Raw genomic sequence first — 16,520 nt, 5'->3', positions numbered from 1 at the left:
CCGAGCTCCTGGTGACTCCAAGCGAGGAGTGACGTCTCCCGCTGCTTGAGGCCGGAACCCCCCGCCCCGAACCCGGTGAGAGCCGGGCCCTCGCGCGGGGAGGGCTGAGCACCCCGATCTGGAGAAGCCGAAGGTGGGGCCGCGTCAGGAGCGGCTCCGGGCACTTAGCCTCTTTCTACACTTTCTAATGTGTGTGTTTTCTTTGAAAGGCGCCAAGAACGACCCAGCTGCATCCTCTTAGCGCGTTTATGTCCATGGAAATGAGGGGGCTTTCAAAGTTTAATTATGGAACTTGCTGCAGACACGTCTAAATAAGGGGAAATGAGTCTTCTGAAAAAGACCTTCGTTAAAAGCTTGTACAAATGCGGAAATCATGTTCCTCAGACACAGGAGGGCTCGGATCTGAGTCAGGCAGGAGGCCCGGACGGTGCAGTCGGGACCCCCAGGCGAGGGGCTGGGATGAGGGGCTGGGACTCTCTGGCAAGGAGCTGGCACCCCCGGGTAAGGGGCTGGGACCCCCAGGCAAGGGGCTGGGACCCTTGGGAGAGGGACTGGGACCCCCGGGTGAGGGCTGGGACCCCCGGGTGAGGGGCTGGGACCCCCAGGTGAGGGGCTGGGACTCCTGGGCGAGGAGCTGAGACCCTTGGGTGAGGGGCTGGAACCCCCAGGTGAAGGGCTGGGACCCCTGGGTGAGGGGCAGGGACCCTGTGTGGGGCTGGGATGAGGAGCTGGGACCCCAGGGCTGGGCTGGGCCTTGCCTCCTCACCCCCGGGTCCCGGGACTGGCCTGGAGTGTGGGATCCACAGGGAAATGGCAGGAGGAAGAGCCAGTGGCCCCCCGGCCAGGTCACCTGCCGGGCAGAGCCAGGGGACAGGATTCCCACCCAGGGTCGGTGGGGGAGTGACTGAGTGAACACAGCAGCAGAGACAGGCCTTCCCGCCCCGGCAGGTGCTCCGTCGGGGGGTGGGGGGCGGCAGCCAGAGGCGGCCCTGAGACCACGGCGCAGAGCAACCTGGCGACGCAGAGGTGACGGTCTCTGCGTCAGTGGGTCCACGCGCTTCATGTTCTTATCAGAAGATGTTGAATCGATGAAGAGACCAAATCCAACGCTATTTTCTATCAAGGAAACATGAGGAAAACAGAGGACTTGAGAGGCCGTGACCTAAAGGAAACGCGGCCTCGGCAGTGAGCTCGGGGGCCGGGGTGGGCACGGTCCGCAGGAGGCCGTGGGGAAGGCGGCGTCCCCGGGGCTCCGTCCTCAGGACTCCGCGCCCGACGCTGCAGGGGCGAGGGAAGTGGGCAGAGGCGCCCGACCGCGGCGTGAGGGCACACGTGCCACCATCGAGCTCGTCCGGGAGCGGGTGCGGGCTGGGATGCAGAGGGCTGGAGCACCTGAAACTAGAGAAATCTCCTTTGTGTTAAGTGCATGTGGAGCACTCTTAAATATTGGACCCCGAGAAAACCTAAAAATTTCAAAGACCTAAAAAGAAAAAAAATTCAAAGAGAACAAATATCTGATTTAAAAATTCAGATAACGGACGATGAGCGAGCAAAAGAGAGCAAAGAGCAGGAATCAATAAAGATTAAAGAAGAATTTGATGAATAAGAACACAAAGAACAGAACCGATAAATCAGGAATATGTCTTTTTTAGGGAATTAACAAAAGCAGCCAGACCGAAAGGCTAACTCAATCAAGAGATGAGGAGGAAAAAAAAAACAAATAAATCAGAAATGACACAAGAAAAGTCTCCATAAATCAGAAGGAAAATTTAATATCCCAAGGCGACAGTCTGTGTGACTTTCTGCACATAACATGTGAAAACTGAAAGAAAGGTCGAAATTCATTTTATGAATTTTCTAAAACTGACCACAGCGGCAGAAAGGTCGAACCGACGGCCTTAAGTTACTCGAGATCTCTGCCGTACAAGGCCGGAGGCCCGGGCGGCCTGACGCGATTGCTATGAAACGTTAAGAACCTGATTACCTCGATGCCCCCTAAGTTCCCCGGAGCAGAGGGGACGAGGGGAGCCTCCCAGTCCCCTTCACCGGGGGTCGAGCGTCCGTTCCAGACACGAAGCCTGGGGCCGTGCAACTGCAAACAACTTGCGTTTACTAACAACAGTGCAGAAAAATTAAAGTATTTGCAAAAGAATCCAGCGACACTTGGCCCGCGCCCGCCCCGAGCCCCCTCCCGCACCGCAGTCAGCGCCACCCTCCACGTCGCGCAACGTCCTCCCGCGCTGGAGAGCAGCAGGCCTCAAGCGAAAGGAAAAGCCAACGTCCGAGGAGGAGGAGGGTGTGCGGGGCTGGCCCGCGTGTGGCCCGTGTGCCCAGGGCAGTGACCTCGGGGCCGGGGGCTCCCTCGTCCGTGGGGCCGGCGCCTGAGCCGACCGGCCTGGCCCACGCGGCCCGGGGGGCAGGACTGGGTGTGCCCCCGAGCGGCGAGAGCACGGTCTGCACAAAGGGCCCCTTCGGCTCCCGCGTGCGGGGTGGACGGCTTGCCCTCCCCCGGACACGGGCGCCCGAGACCCCGACGCGCAGGCGTTATGAGCAGCTGGACGCTAGCTCAGGCGTCACTGTCGCTTCTCGTGACCTGGCGTGATTCCAGCTTCGCGCTGTTGGATCGGTGGGTCAGCGGCCCGGCCCCGCCACACAAACATCCACGGGAGACGGGCTCCCAAACGACACGGTTTTGAGTTAAATCTAACCCTGTTGTGGCCTATGCTTCCCTGTACTTCCTGAGGTCACAGTTCTCAGAGGGAGAGCTTGGCTTTTGTTTGGTTAATGTAGGAGCCAGGCAGGGGCCTGGGTCACAACTCGGTGAGATGTTGGTCCCTCGGGGGAGTCGCGGTGAGGCCGGGGGAGGCTGGAGGCTGTCCCCCGCCGCGTGGGTAGTGAGACTTTGTTCTCACCTGGGAATGGAGACAGCATGAAATCACCCAAAGCTGACATGCAGGGGAATGAGGATCCCCGGAACCAAGAGCCCGGGGGGGGGGTACAGGCGCTGCCGCCGCTCGCCACCGCCCTGCCCCCCGCCGCGGGCAGCGTGGGGACGGACACGGCCGGACCCCGAGCCGGGGCCGGAGCTGCGATGGAGGACGCCCGCCCGCTGCCCCAGGAGCTGGTCCCGGGGAGTCTGCGATCCTTTATCTGGTTAGTAACGATCTGGAAAAGGCGGCAAGGAGCCCAGCGGCGACGCCTCAGCGGGTCGACATCCAGAGGAGTGACTGACGCGGCTACGAGCCGCGAGGACATCGGACTTCGGAAAAGTACAAGCACACGGAGATCGTGCCACTGTGACGTCAGACCCCGCTGCGAAGGGAAAGGGAGATTCGTTCTTAAACAGCTTGTTTGGCTAAACATGAAGCAGCAATTTATCTTAAAGGGCTGGATCATCCCCGAAGACGTATTTACAAGGAAAGAGGACGGCTCGGCTCTGTCCCTCCTGACGCAGAGAACGCTGCCGTGTAAGCGTCCTGGGGTGGAGGCCGGCCCGGCCCTGCAGAGGCTCCCAGCCCCAGGTCCTTGCTGACGCAGGGCCTCCCCGGGCCGACCCCAGGGACAGAGCCGCGTACAGGGCCAGGCTGTCCCCCGCGTGCCACCCAGATGGACCCGGCGACTGTCCGTGCCGACGAGCCCTGGTCGCCGCGACGCTCCTAGTAGGGTCCTGTTTTGCCCTCCGGTTCCCTGGTTTGTGTGGTGTTATCGTCCTCGACCCCTGGGTCAGGTCCCACCAGGTCCCGGCTCCCCCCGAGCGGCCTGCGGACGGCTCACTCACCCCCCTCCAGCTCGAGGCCGCTGCGGGCGCTGTGGCGCCACCAGCCTCCAGCCCCGAGGTCCGACCCGCGTGCCACGAGCTGCGTGCAGAGGCGCTCCCGCTCCTGGCCCATGTCCGCCCACCTTCCTCCCGGTCCCAGGACACCACCTGGCCCGTGCAGATGCACCAGAGCAGGCGGGACCACGGCATCCCGGGTGCTTCTGGACCGCATGTAGGGCTCCACGGGAGTGGCCAGGCCGGGCCGCCAGAGGTCTGGGAGAGAAGGCCCGGTGGTGACAGGAGGGCGCGCTTGTGCCCCCAGAGAGCGGCGTCCACCAGCGGCGCGGGCCCGGCACAAGGAAGACCCTAACCCCAGGGCTCGAGGGCCCGCCGCGCGGCCGCTGCAGTCATGGGAGGCGCCCTGCGACGTGACCGCCTGCGAGTGGGGCTCCCGGGGCTCGGGGCTGGGGCAGCGTCGGGGGTGGGGGGAGGGCAGAGGTTGCTGTCAGCTAACCAGGAGGCTCCGGCCCTGAATAAGCAGCTCCTGCTGCAAACGTCTAACCAGGGGCGCCGCTTGGGGTACAGTTACCTGGACGGGGCGGGGGCTGCTGACACTGTGGGGTGCTCCACCCATCTGGGCCTCCGACAGGCCTGGGTAACGTTCCCACAAGCCGGGCTCTCCCAGGGGGACCCGCTCAGGCTGGTCTCACTCTCAGCAGTGGGTGGGGGGCGGGGAGGGCAGTGGGTTCAACGCCAGCGAGGGTGTCAGGGGACCCGCAGCAGTGACAGCCTGGAGTCCACAGGTGTCTCTGGGGCAGCAGGACGAGCTGCCCCGCCCAGGTGCCCCCGACCCCGACCGCCAGCCTCCAGACCGGGGTCATGGCCCTGTGCCCACCGTTGTTCTCCCTCCCAGCGGCCCAGATGCTCCTTCCAGAGCATCCTCCTTTGCTCTCCACACTGGTGGGCACGGACCCCGCAGCCCAGGAGGCGCCCCGACTGCTCCCTGCTGTCCCCTCGGCCCACCCCGGCCCCGGGCACCGCGGCCTCTGCCCATGGAGATGCCGGCCCTCCCGCGTCCTCGGGCACATGTTGGTGCATCAGGAGGGACCGTGGGGACCGGCCCAGCTGCTGAGGGGCCCACGGACCATCCCAGGCCGCCCCTGTTCCCGCCGGCGACCACGTTCACACATGCACCCATTTACATACCAGCGTCCGTGGGGCGATGTGGCTTCATTTGGGAGAAACGCTGGCGATACTCTCGTTGCCTCCGATTTCCCCGTGTGCGCCCACAGTGTGGGTGGGTTTCCTGCGGAATCGCGCGCAGGGCGGCAGGTGCTGAGGGCAGGACAGGGCCGAGCCCGGGCGGCCGCTCTGCTTCTGTTGGCGGGCATCACCTCTGCCCCCTTGGTCACCGTGTCGCGGGTCCCCAACAGCACTGAGGTCGGCGCGGTGCACCTGCCCGGTCTGCGTCACCGGGACTCAGCAACTGTGTCGGGCTCCCCGCGGGGTCCCTGCCTCCCCCCCTGCCTGTGTCCCTGCCGCTCTCTGTGTCCCTCATGAATAAATAAATAAATAAAATAATTTAAAAAAGAAATACAGCATATATTTTCTCGTCGCGTATTTTAATTTAATGATACGTGTTAAATATAACACATACGTGATCTTATATACGGCCTATACTGTATGTTATGTGATTTCTGTACATGCCTATATTCCCTACTATGCGTGCAGAGCCGAGACACTAGCCCGCGTGTGTCTGTGTGTAAAAGGACATGAATTGCCTAGTGGTCAGCGCCTGGGGGTCCCCATAAAGGGTGAGGGAAAACTCCGGAAGCTGCGTGCACTCCTGTAACATGGGAGAAGGGCTGCCCCCCCCGCCCCGGGACGCTCAGCTTGCCCAGGAAAGCTGCAGGTTTACGGGGCGCGGTCTCTGGTGTCTTGAGCTTCGGGGTGGTCCCCACCGAGGCTGGGGGCAGGCCCGTGTCCCCTCTGCCGTCACTGCTGTCGCTGGTGGGCAGGCCGCCCCTGCAGGAAGGGTAACCGGGGGCGGCCAGCTTCCTTCACATTGGTGGTTTCTCAAGAAGCTCCAGCCGCCGGGGGCCCAGCGACACCCGCTTCCATCACGAGTCCCATCGGGGGGACACGCAGCGGCCTCTGCTTCCTCGCCGCCCGGTCACAGCCCCTGTCACGGCCGCTGTGGGCACCTGTGACCACCTGTTTCTGAGCCTGTGTTCACATGAGCTACTCTGACGACCGATCCGTTTGAATTTGCTTATTCCACACGAAAATAGTCGTGTCCCAGGTAGAGTCAGGGTCAACCTAACTCCGGGATTCTTCAATGTAGAGTTAACTGACCCTAATTGGGTGCAGAGCGAGGAGGGGTCGCTGGTTGTGCGCATTTCCTCAGGGGTCCCGCGGACCTCGGTGGGGTCGCGCGGCGCCTCTTCTATCCTGGTCTTACGGAGACGTCAAGCAGCGCCCCCGGCGCGGCATCCGGGGCAACGATCACAGTTTAGGCGACGTGGTTTGGTGTGGGAGCAGGAAAGTGGGAGCACCTTTTTACGGGTGTGACCCACGCAGGTTTTTTGCTTCCTTGACCCAGTTTTCGTGTGTATGACCTGGAGCAGAGGACTTTGATAAAATATCACAGAAGAAACGGAATTCCAACATTGTTCAACCAAAATTCTACTCTTGCAGGTAAGCAAACAGGCTCACAAGGAAAAGTGACCTCTCAGGGAAAGAGTCGTATAGAACACCCTTGATCCGAAGCAAGACATTCGGCCTCCCAAACGCCATCGAAGCGGCCTCTAAAAATCTCATAACTGTGAGGATGTGAAATCACATACGTGAAAGCATTTCGTGACTTCTCGACTGTTCCTCGCGGACGAGGCGCTTTGTTATCCCGCTCTTCCCACTCTGGCAGGGGCAGCAGGCGTTGTACTCCCGGGATCCACTCTTTTTCCGACCTTGCTGTGATAAAGAACGTTATTTTTTTGGCTTTCAGCCTGACATAAAGGAAGAGACCAGTCCCGGCAGGCGCTGTCCTGTCCCTGGTGCCTGTCCCCGCGTTGTCAGCGCAGGGACCGCCCGAGCCAGGACCCGAGCCAGGAAGGCAATATCAGCCGCCGGGTGCTGGGGGCAGGAGAAGCGGCCCTGGGAGGTGCACATTCCCAGCGGCCCGGTTTCTCCCTCTGATACGTGGCTCACATTTCCAATTTTGCCCATTTATGTTAATTCTGCTTTACTGACTCTGGCAGAGTGTTGGTATCGAGCTCGGAAATAGAACAGTAAAGATTGTAAAATGAAGCAAATGTTTTTGTATTTTCTAGGCATGCCTGGGGTGTGGAGATGTTATGATTCCAACTGGATTGTCCGCTGAGATACCGGAGGTCGTATTCCAAGTCGCAAATTCCCAGTTGAGGAGCCCTGTGACATCTTAGAGTCCTGTGGAGGCCGGGAGCACGGAGGAGGTGACCGCCGTCAGCACCACGTCACAAAAGCTGCCAGAGACCACACACGGCCCCGGACGATCCCGCCTTGAGCTCTGACTCCGAAACACCGGTGTGATGGACACGGTTCCCGGCATTGGTGTTTGCGAGTTTATCTCGCTTACTTCCCCCCGTCTCAGCAGATTCGCCGCCGTGGGCCGGGCGTGGGTCTGCTGAGGACGGCCGGGCCTAGTCGCATGCGTCTTTCCTGGAAAGTCGTCTAGCAGAACGGGGTACGCAGCACAGCCAACGATGGTGCAGAGCAAATGTCCAAAAGGACCCTCACACCGGGTGATTTAACCGTATGTTTTGTTTTGAATCCCGGTTGCAGGAATTCCATTATTGATCCTGTTAGTATTGATTGTGGATTACTCCCGACAATCCTGTTAAATACAAGGATTTCCTAAAAAGTTAATGAACTAACAGAAGTTGGTATCTATTACGTGTAAAGATACTCTGCAAATTATTAAGGAAACAACATAATGGAAAGATGCAGAGTATGATGTGGTGATTCTCAGGGGGAGAGTTGAGTCTCGAAGATAATGGTCAGCAAGTGGCGGTGGGCCGCGAGCCTGGGGTGCTCATTAACGGCTGGGTCAGAGGAAGAACGGTCCACGGCCGCCAAGGGGGACGGGCGCTGACTGTGAGCTCTGGCTCCGCGAGCCCGGGACTTGCATCCGTGGTGACCTCTGTGGGCCATTCTGATGTATGGGCAGGACTGGGACTGGCGACCGTCACCTCATGTAGTTGGACACGGGCAAGTTTGGAAATGCCAATAAAACGGATTACTTTATGAAAAAGTACGGTTGGCCAAAACTCATTTAAGTTAAAAAGAAATGTGACTCTCTAGTCAATACGGAAATGTTTAAAATAATGAACGCTCCCCGTCGTGGTTCTGGAATCGGAAGGTTAGGCCCACGAGTTCTCTCTGGCAGCTTGTGTGAATTGGCGTGGAGTCTGTCCCAGAGTCTGTTCTGGGCTGGAGAACTACCCAGTTCATCCTAAGAACTGACCAAAGCTTGCACAGAAGGACGGCGCGGGCCCGGCCCACCTGCAGCACCCGCGGGAACCCCGAGCAGCGAGACGTCTCCCGTGTCTAAGACGCACTTGCTCAGATGAGGAGGCTTGATATTCGGAGGCTGAGTATTGTGCTTTATTATGTCGTTCAGGCGAGTGGGGGGATGTATTTGATTGAGTCCAAAAAAAAAAAAAAGTCTTGCCCCCATTCCGGATAAAAAGGTATCTAAACCAACCGTAGAAATCATATTAATGGGTAATCCCGTTAATAAATATAAGCAGGACAAGGATTCCAACAACCTCAGTTACCTTTAAAACATGATTCTGGGAGTTCTCATCAATCTAATTAAGATTAAAATAGACTTTTAAAAAAATACAACTCTTTCAAAATTATTTCTATGCAGTAGACATTCAATAAATAAGCGAAGTAAGTGAGCAATTGAGTAGGTGAAAGCTTGCGTCGTTTTAAATGAGATTCTCTGCGTCCAGCAGGTGATCCAGCCGCACTTTGTGCCCGGAGCTTGGGAACCCGGGCAGCCGCGGTGGGCCATACAGTGGTGGCCCCTCCTGAGACGATGGCCCTGCTGGGACCCCCATCTGTCCTCCCCCCCTGGTGAGGCACCCGGAGTCCCTGCAGTTGGAGAACCCTGGGGGCTTGGGGACCAGATCCCGCCAGGGCGCAACCACGGAGCTGTGACCGGGCACAGCAGCTCGTGACCACCCCACTCACCTCTGGGACCGCAAGGGCCCGACCCCGAGGCTGCAGCGGGGTCGGGGATGAGGGAACGGGAAGGGGCCTCACCACGGCCACACTTCAGAGCAGGTCACGTTCCTCCGTTGGGCAGCGCGGCGCCCACGGCACCACTGTGCTTCCCCGAGAGGCGCGTCGCTGCACCGAGGCAGCAGGAGTCAGAATAGATGCTCGAAGGGCTCTTGAAGCCGCAGGGCAATGATGGGGGCGTCGTTCAAGTGAACCAACCCTGAGATGGAAAGACGCAAATACACTCTTAAATTACATTAAAATGGGGCAGCCCGGGTGGCTCAGCGGTTTAGTGCCGTCTTCAGCCCAGGGGGTGATCCTGGGGTCCCGGGATCGAGTCCCATCCCACGTCAGGCTCCCTGCATGGAGCCTGCTTCTCCCTCTGCCTGTGTCTCTGCCTCTCTCTCTGTTTCTCATGAACAAATAAATTAAAAAAAAAATCTTTAAAAAAAATTACATTAAAATGTAATTTATGTGCAAATTTTCAAAAAATTCTAATCTCCCAAGGTGACAAAAACCGTGTAATTTCAAAGCTGTTGGAATTTGCATATTGCGAACAATTTCACGTATCAGAAAATATATATCCTGTGGTCCACATCTTAATTACTGCAAAACAGAGGATGGGGAGAGCGTCTAATACTTCATAGCGTGGCGTTCCCGGCGAGACCTTCAGGGTGATGTGAAACATGAGGTTATATATGAAGGGTGTCTTTTAGCGAAATATTTACCAATTATCTCATGCCTTAAATAAAGTAAAATATATTAAAGCTGTAATAATTATTAATGCTTCAGTTTGTAGCTAACTTGAAAATTCCGTGAACTATGCCACATGGTGTATCTTCATCTATCATGCATGTTCCCTGTGTGTGCTTTTCCTGCATGTGGTCATGTCTCGATCATATTTTGATGCAGCCACAATCCAACCTCTCCATTCCCCTTAGCAATGAACTTCCCTAAAAAGTGCTTACCTCCCACTTATGCTTTTAAAACACTCTTATGAACAATTTACGCCTTGCAGAGTTGGCACGAAGCAACACCCAGTTCCTCTCCACCAGTGGCACTGTGTCCGCTTGACAAAAAGCAGATGGTTTTCAACATACCTCTATTAAAAAAAAAAGTCTCCATTAGAGTCAGGAAATAAATAATAATAATAACAATAATAATAATAATAACCAGAAAAGAAATGAAAGCAGTGAAAAGTTCCTTTCTCTGAATGTCGTATGTTTAACTAAGACACTACAATCATTTTTAATTAAGAAATAATACGGGGCATCTGAGGGAGGAGGTAACACGGGAACTGTTTCGCTCTGAGGTCGCGCTGGCCGCCGCCGGGGCGAGCCGCTGGCCTGCAGGTTCCGCTTTGGAGGGCGGACGCCGTGGACGCTCGGTCACGGCTGCCCGTGGTCGCAGCGTGTGGCCGTGTAGCCGACAGCTGCCAGTCTTTCCACGGAGATGGAAAAGCACATTTCAGACATTTTCATCTGGAATTTTTTGTGTGAAGCAACAGATACATGTGCCCATAGGAAACCTCTCAGGCCTTAAGATAATTTTGGTCATTGGGACGCCCTGGGGGCTCAGCGGTTGAGCGTCTGCCGTGGGCTCAGGGCGTGACCCCGGGGTCCTGGGATCGAGTCCCCCATCGGGCTCCCCTCAGGGAGCCTGCTTCTCCCTCTGCCTGGGTCTCTGCCTCTCTCTGTGTTTCTCATGGATAAATAAGTAAAATCTTTTTTAAAAAAAAAAAGGATAATTTTGGTCACGACTTATAAGCATCCTGTTCCACAGCAAACCCCAGAAACGGCAATGCCATCCGTGTCCGCGATTCTTCACGGTCAAGTCAAGATGCTCTCCAGCGTCCCCCGCGTCCATATGCTCCTGCGAGGACACCTCTAACAGAGAACGTCGGAATTTCCTGACACGTCCAGTAACGCTGCCCGGTTCTCGCCTCCTCCTAAATCGAGACCATGTCTGGGTGACGCTGCCTGAGCCAGTGCCTGGAGGGGCGCCCACCCTGGGGGTCTGCGGGGGCCCTGCCCCCGGCACCTTCCCCTGGGCTCTCGCCGCCTGTCCCCTCGCTCAGAGCTGGACTCAGCCTTTCCCTCCGCCCGCCGTCCGCCGTCACGTCCTGTCGCAGATGCGCCCCTGAAATGCAGTCACCTCGTAACTCCGGAGACGCGGTGGCAGGAGTCCCCGGAGCCCCGGGCGCCGAGATCCATGAAACATTGGTACCGGGCACAGCTTATTAGCACCTGGGTGGTGTCGAGTTGCAGGCCGGAGAAAAGCAGCCGCTTATGGTGACTCGTATCATTGTTTCGCTTTTTTTAAGACTTTCTTTTTAAGTAATGTCTACACCATCGTGGGTCTGGAACCCACCGCCCGGAGATCGAGAGCCACACGCTCCGCCCGCTGAGCCGGCCGGCCACCCCTTACTACAGTTTTTAAACTCTGGACAGACCTCCCCGTGGCCCTGCACGCTCCCAGCTCTGTACCCACCACAGGAATCCGATAGCGCAGGAGAGACGACCGTGAGCGCCCCCGTCGGCCCTCGGCGGGCTCGGACCCCCGTAGCACCGGGACTGCTCACGCTGCCTCTGGGAGTCTCATATCTTGGTTCAGGGCTGCTCGTGCGATGCTCCCGTGCTAACGTGGTCGTAGGGGGTCCGTTCCGTCACGAGCGCGTACTTCCCTGCCGTGGGCCCGCACAGTCAGCGGCGGGCAGAGTGCTTGCACCCCTGAACTTGCAGGCTCCTAGGACGACAGACCGTCAATGATCAAACACAACGTGTCCAGGTCCCACCACACAAAATAATATTTATACGGATAATTAAAACCATATTTATCATCAGCCCATTCGGGATGCTCCCACTAAAAGCAGGTACGTAAAAAAAAAAAAAAGGTGTTTTTTTTTTTTTTTTTTAAAGATGCCATATAATTGGAACAGCACTACATCGAAACTAAGATGTGGAGAAATGCTAGCTAGAGAATGAGCACAAACCATATCGGTACAAATCAGTAAAACCTGACAAAAGAGAAAAACATGCGATGCTTAGGAGAAAAGTGCAGGAGGGGAACCACCTGGGTGTGGAAGCTGGCGAGGGGACTCAGGGCGAGGCGCAGGGGGTTTGCCTGAAGGGTTTTTACATCTTTTGTTTTCCCCGACTAGGGAGTGGAGAAAGCCCTTTATTGTGGAAGAAGACGTGACCCATGAAGATGGGAATCACACGGTTTAATGTCGAGTGGACGTCGCTTGGATGTCCAGGCTCCTTCCATGAAGAATTTATGCCAACAAACCTGTTGAACCAGCAGGTCCAGGATCACGAACACCGATTTGCAAATCCCTGATATTATCTCCAAGTAGGCAGCCTGCATTTTAAGGGGCTAACATTTTCTCTCTTCTTCATTTTATAAGGATAGAATGTGTGTGTGTGAGAGAGAGAGAGAGAGAGACGGGGCTGGGGAGGAGGGGAGAGAACAGAAAGTCCCTTTATTTAAGAGGAAAAAGCTTGAAACAAATAGTTTTATTAGGAACAGAATTCGAAATTATGATAATTCGATATCTTGAAATCATGAGGAATCCAATTAAGATAACTTCGTTTCTTTAAGAAAGGGCACCACCTAACTGGAAATCAGATATTACGACTTTCTGCAATGATCTAATGCGATGTAGTTTTCCATTCTCCTGTAACGGTCACTGACATTTCCAGTGTTTCTCTCTTACAAATAATGTGGCCGTAAAGATGGTTGTAGGTCTCCTTGGGACACGGGTGATGGATCCCCAGGGTGCAGAGGCAGGAGGAGAATCACTACACGTACAAATCTCCCCCTGAACTCAGTTTTTAAGGGGCCACTGCAGGGGGATGAGCCACTGGCACGTCGCACATCCAGGCTTGGGGTCTCACGTGACCTCAGATGTGGTATTTTGGGACCTGCACGTTGTTAACCACCTGATGAGGTCTGATGGCATCTCACTCGACTTTCATTTGTACCACCCGGATTACTGGCATGGTTTCCCATATTTTTCAATATACTTATGATGATCATTGAGGATTTCTCTTCTGTGAACAGACTTCTTGTGTGTTTTGCCCACTATATTGGGTTTCAGCATTTTTGTATTATTTTATCGACATTACCCATTCTGTAGAAGCTAATTCTTTCTTTTTTCTTTTTTTTCAGAAGTGTGTTACAGGCGTTTATCCAGTCCCCACAACAAGCCTCTGAGGCAGGGGTCACTAGGGCATGATGACCCTTTATAAAGGTTCTGTAACAAGTAGCCTATTGGAGCAGAGCAGAGAAATAGTAACAGGAATCCCATGTTTCAAACCAGGGGGGAATTCTGAATCTGTCTTGCCTTTGTTTTGATTAAGTTCTCTGAGCCTTATCTTCGTTGAAGATCTCTACTATAATTCTATCAAGATCTCCACTATAATTCTTCTATCAAGAATAAAGACTGTATCAAAATAAAGTCTCTTGCTTTGCCAAAAAGCAAAATGAGTCCCAGCAAGTACCACTTATAAATAGGGATCCCAGGGTAGGAAGGATATCAAGGGCCAGGGGACGCAGGTGGGGAGACACTGGGGCTGACCAGCCCCGGGCTCTGCTGGCATTCTGGGGCTTTTTGGGTCTGAATGTGGTAAAAGGTAGCTCAGGAGATGGAGGGCTGGTATCCTTTGAAGGCTGGGCCAAGCCCAAGAAGGCTAAGCGTTGGGCAGGAGGAGGAGAAAAGTAGGCCTTCTGCTCTTCCGAGTAGCGCTCCTGTGGTGTCACGGCTTCCCGGTATGTCCAATCACGCCCATGGAAAGTAAAGCCTTCAAGGAGGGTGATTCAATCAGCAATTAGGTACACAGTCCAGGGGCTTCGTGGGTGGCAGATCTGGCACCTCTATTCCCGGCAGCAGCACCACTCCTCTGGTGGCACACCAGCCCCCATATCTGGGGTGTATGCACACTCCTGGGTCCCCCAGGGGTCAGCCTCCACATCCTCTCGTTGGTAGTAGTCAGCAGCTCCTGCCACATGGGCTGCAGTCTGGGCCAGAATCTTGGGGTGCCGATTAGGGTGTACCCCGTAGTCAGCGATGACTCCTATTTCAACTCCAGGAGGTTCTCTCTAGCGCGGCCCAGGTGGTAGGCCACGCACTGGTCCACGGGTCAGTCAGTTGTCGGAGGTGGCAGCTCTGAAGGAAGGGTGTGAAGGCTCGGCCAAACGTGGCAGGTGTGCCGAGCACCAGAAAGGCCAGGGTAGGTCCTGGCAGGGGTAGGTGGAAGGCTGGAGGCAAGAGTGCATTATACCATGCCACCCGAAAGGGGGAAACCTCGAAGCCAAAAGGGCACAACGTGTCCTCGATCTTCTGCTTCAGTTCTGCGACTTGTGGCTCCATAGCGCACGCTCGCTAATTCTTTTTAGACCACGTGAGCTCCCTACACCTTTCTTTTTTTTTTTTTAATTAATTAATTTATTTTTTTTACCTTTCTAATATATATACATACACATTTTTGGAAAAGTCATCATGCCATTTTTTTTTTCCAAAATTGCCTGTTTACATAAATTTTGAAATGACATTTTCAAGATCCATGTAAGAACCTGTTGAGATTTTCACTAGAACTACCGAGAATTTATAGAGTCATCAGGGAGTGGGTGACATCTTTCTGATAATGAGTGTGCCTGTCCATGAATATGGTATGTAGGTTCATTGATTATTCTTTAATTTTGTTTAATAAAAAGTGATAGTTTTCCTCATTATATTCTCTTGGTTTTGCTAAATAAGCAATCATATTCAAATAAAAATAGAGCTTTTTGCTTTTTTTTTTTTTTTTAGTCTTTATAGCTTTTTGTTATTTTAGTTTACAGAATGATGGATTATCACTCAAAGTGTGATGTTGAGTAGTAGTGCTATTAGTGGCCGTCTCTGGCTGTCTTCAAACTAAGTATGATGCTTACTCCATTTTCTGGTAAATAGCCTTCACGACTTTTATAAAATGTTTAGTTCTTTTGGTTTCCTAAGAGTTATTTTTTAAAAAAATCATAAATGGGTGTTTAATTTGCTCAAATGCTGTTTTTTCTATATCTAGTAGGAAGCCCATGTGGTTTTTATGTTTAGCTTGATAGCAATTTCTCATCACATTAATATATTTGTAATATTAAAACCATCTAGTCCTTTCTGGGATATCCTAAATTTGTCTTGATACGTTGTTTTTGCTTTGTTGTGTACGTAGTGTCTATGGTTTGCTACAGATGCCTTGAGCAACAAAATTAACAATCTTAACTCAACAGATATAAAAATCCACACCCAAGACTTGAGTATATTTTCCTCAAGCACATGCGGAACATTTAAGAACTGACCACGTACCAGCCGTAAACAAGCTGAGGTCATTACAATAATTCAGTGTAAGAAATAGAACTTTCCTGACCATGGCACCGTTGTTAGAAATAAGAAGTCGAATGTCATTTTAACATACAATGGCATAGGTTTATAAAGTAAATTAAATACATATATCACTCACGGATGAAAGAAATACCAAAGAAAGCTAGGAAATATGTGCAGATGACTAACAAAAATACTACGTATTAAACTTTTTGAGACAGGGAAACCAGTGTACAGAGGACAATTTATGGCCATTGGTGCTCACAGCACAGATACTTTTTTTAAAGGCTGAAAAATAATGATTTAAGAATATAATGAAATGCATATGCTGTTAAACTAATTAAAGAACTGGTTTAAAGCCTCCTTACAAAAATACTAACAGGCTCAAAGGTTTTATATGAATCACATCAATGCATTGAAGTAGGGATAATCCTAAACTTTTACAAACTATTTAGAGAATAAATATGAGGGAATATTTTTTAAATGCCTTAAAAAAATGTTTTTTGATGAGTCTCTTATAGGTGAATTTGACTATCTGTATCCTTTTTGTTTTTTGGGGGGGAAGGTTTGTTTTATTTTGTTTTTTTGTATATATTTTATCTTTATCTTTTTTGTATTCGGCTGAACAACCACTTGAATCTGACCTTGCACGTTTCATCTGTGTGCACGTACTTTGATGGGAGATGTATTTGCACGTACAACCACCTTGTCTCGTGGCTATGTGACCCAGGTATTGATAGTTTTCTATTTCCTACTCTCCTAACTGCTTTTGAATCGATTGATTCATTTCATATTTTTCACTCTTTGTAATTACAAAGCTATTTATTGATTTCCTATTCTCTTTTTAGTGACCATTTTTGAAATGTTGACATGTATCCAAACATTCTCCAAAGGTAATAAGTCCCAAAGTGCTGTTTTGATGGGAAATTGGTAGGTCCATTTTAGTAAGTCATACTTGTCTAAGAAATATTAATTTATTGCAACACTTTGTTAATAGTATTATTTTATTAGATTTTGTTTAATCTGCAGTTTATATAATTAGATGTCCTTTTTATTCTTGATATTGGCAACTCTGAATTGGCTTCTGTAGGCTCTGTAGAGACTTGTCAATATTAATAGTGTTTTTATAGATCTATTCTTTGG

General features: G+C 52.8%; 1 pseudogene; it reads right to left on the bottom strand.

Annotated features, from left to right (window-relative positions):
- Positions 1-13,559: 13,559 nt before the first annotated feature.
- LOC121490647 lies at positions 13,560-14,393 on the bottom strand (annotated as a pseudogene).
- Positions 14,394-16,520: the final 2,127 nt, after the last annotated feature.

This window comes from Vulpes lagopus, chromosome 5 (assembly GCF_018345385.1).
Source record: "Vulpes lagopus strain Blue_001 chromosome 5, ASM1834538v1, whole genome shotgun sequence".
Taxonomy (NCBI): Eukaryota; Metazoa; Chordata; class Mammalia; order Carnivora; family Canidae; genus Vulpes; species Vulpes lagopus.
This window is presented reverse-complemented; position numbering and strand designations above follow the sequence as displayed.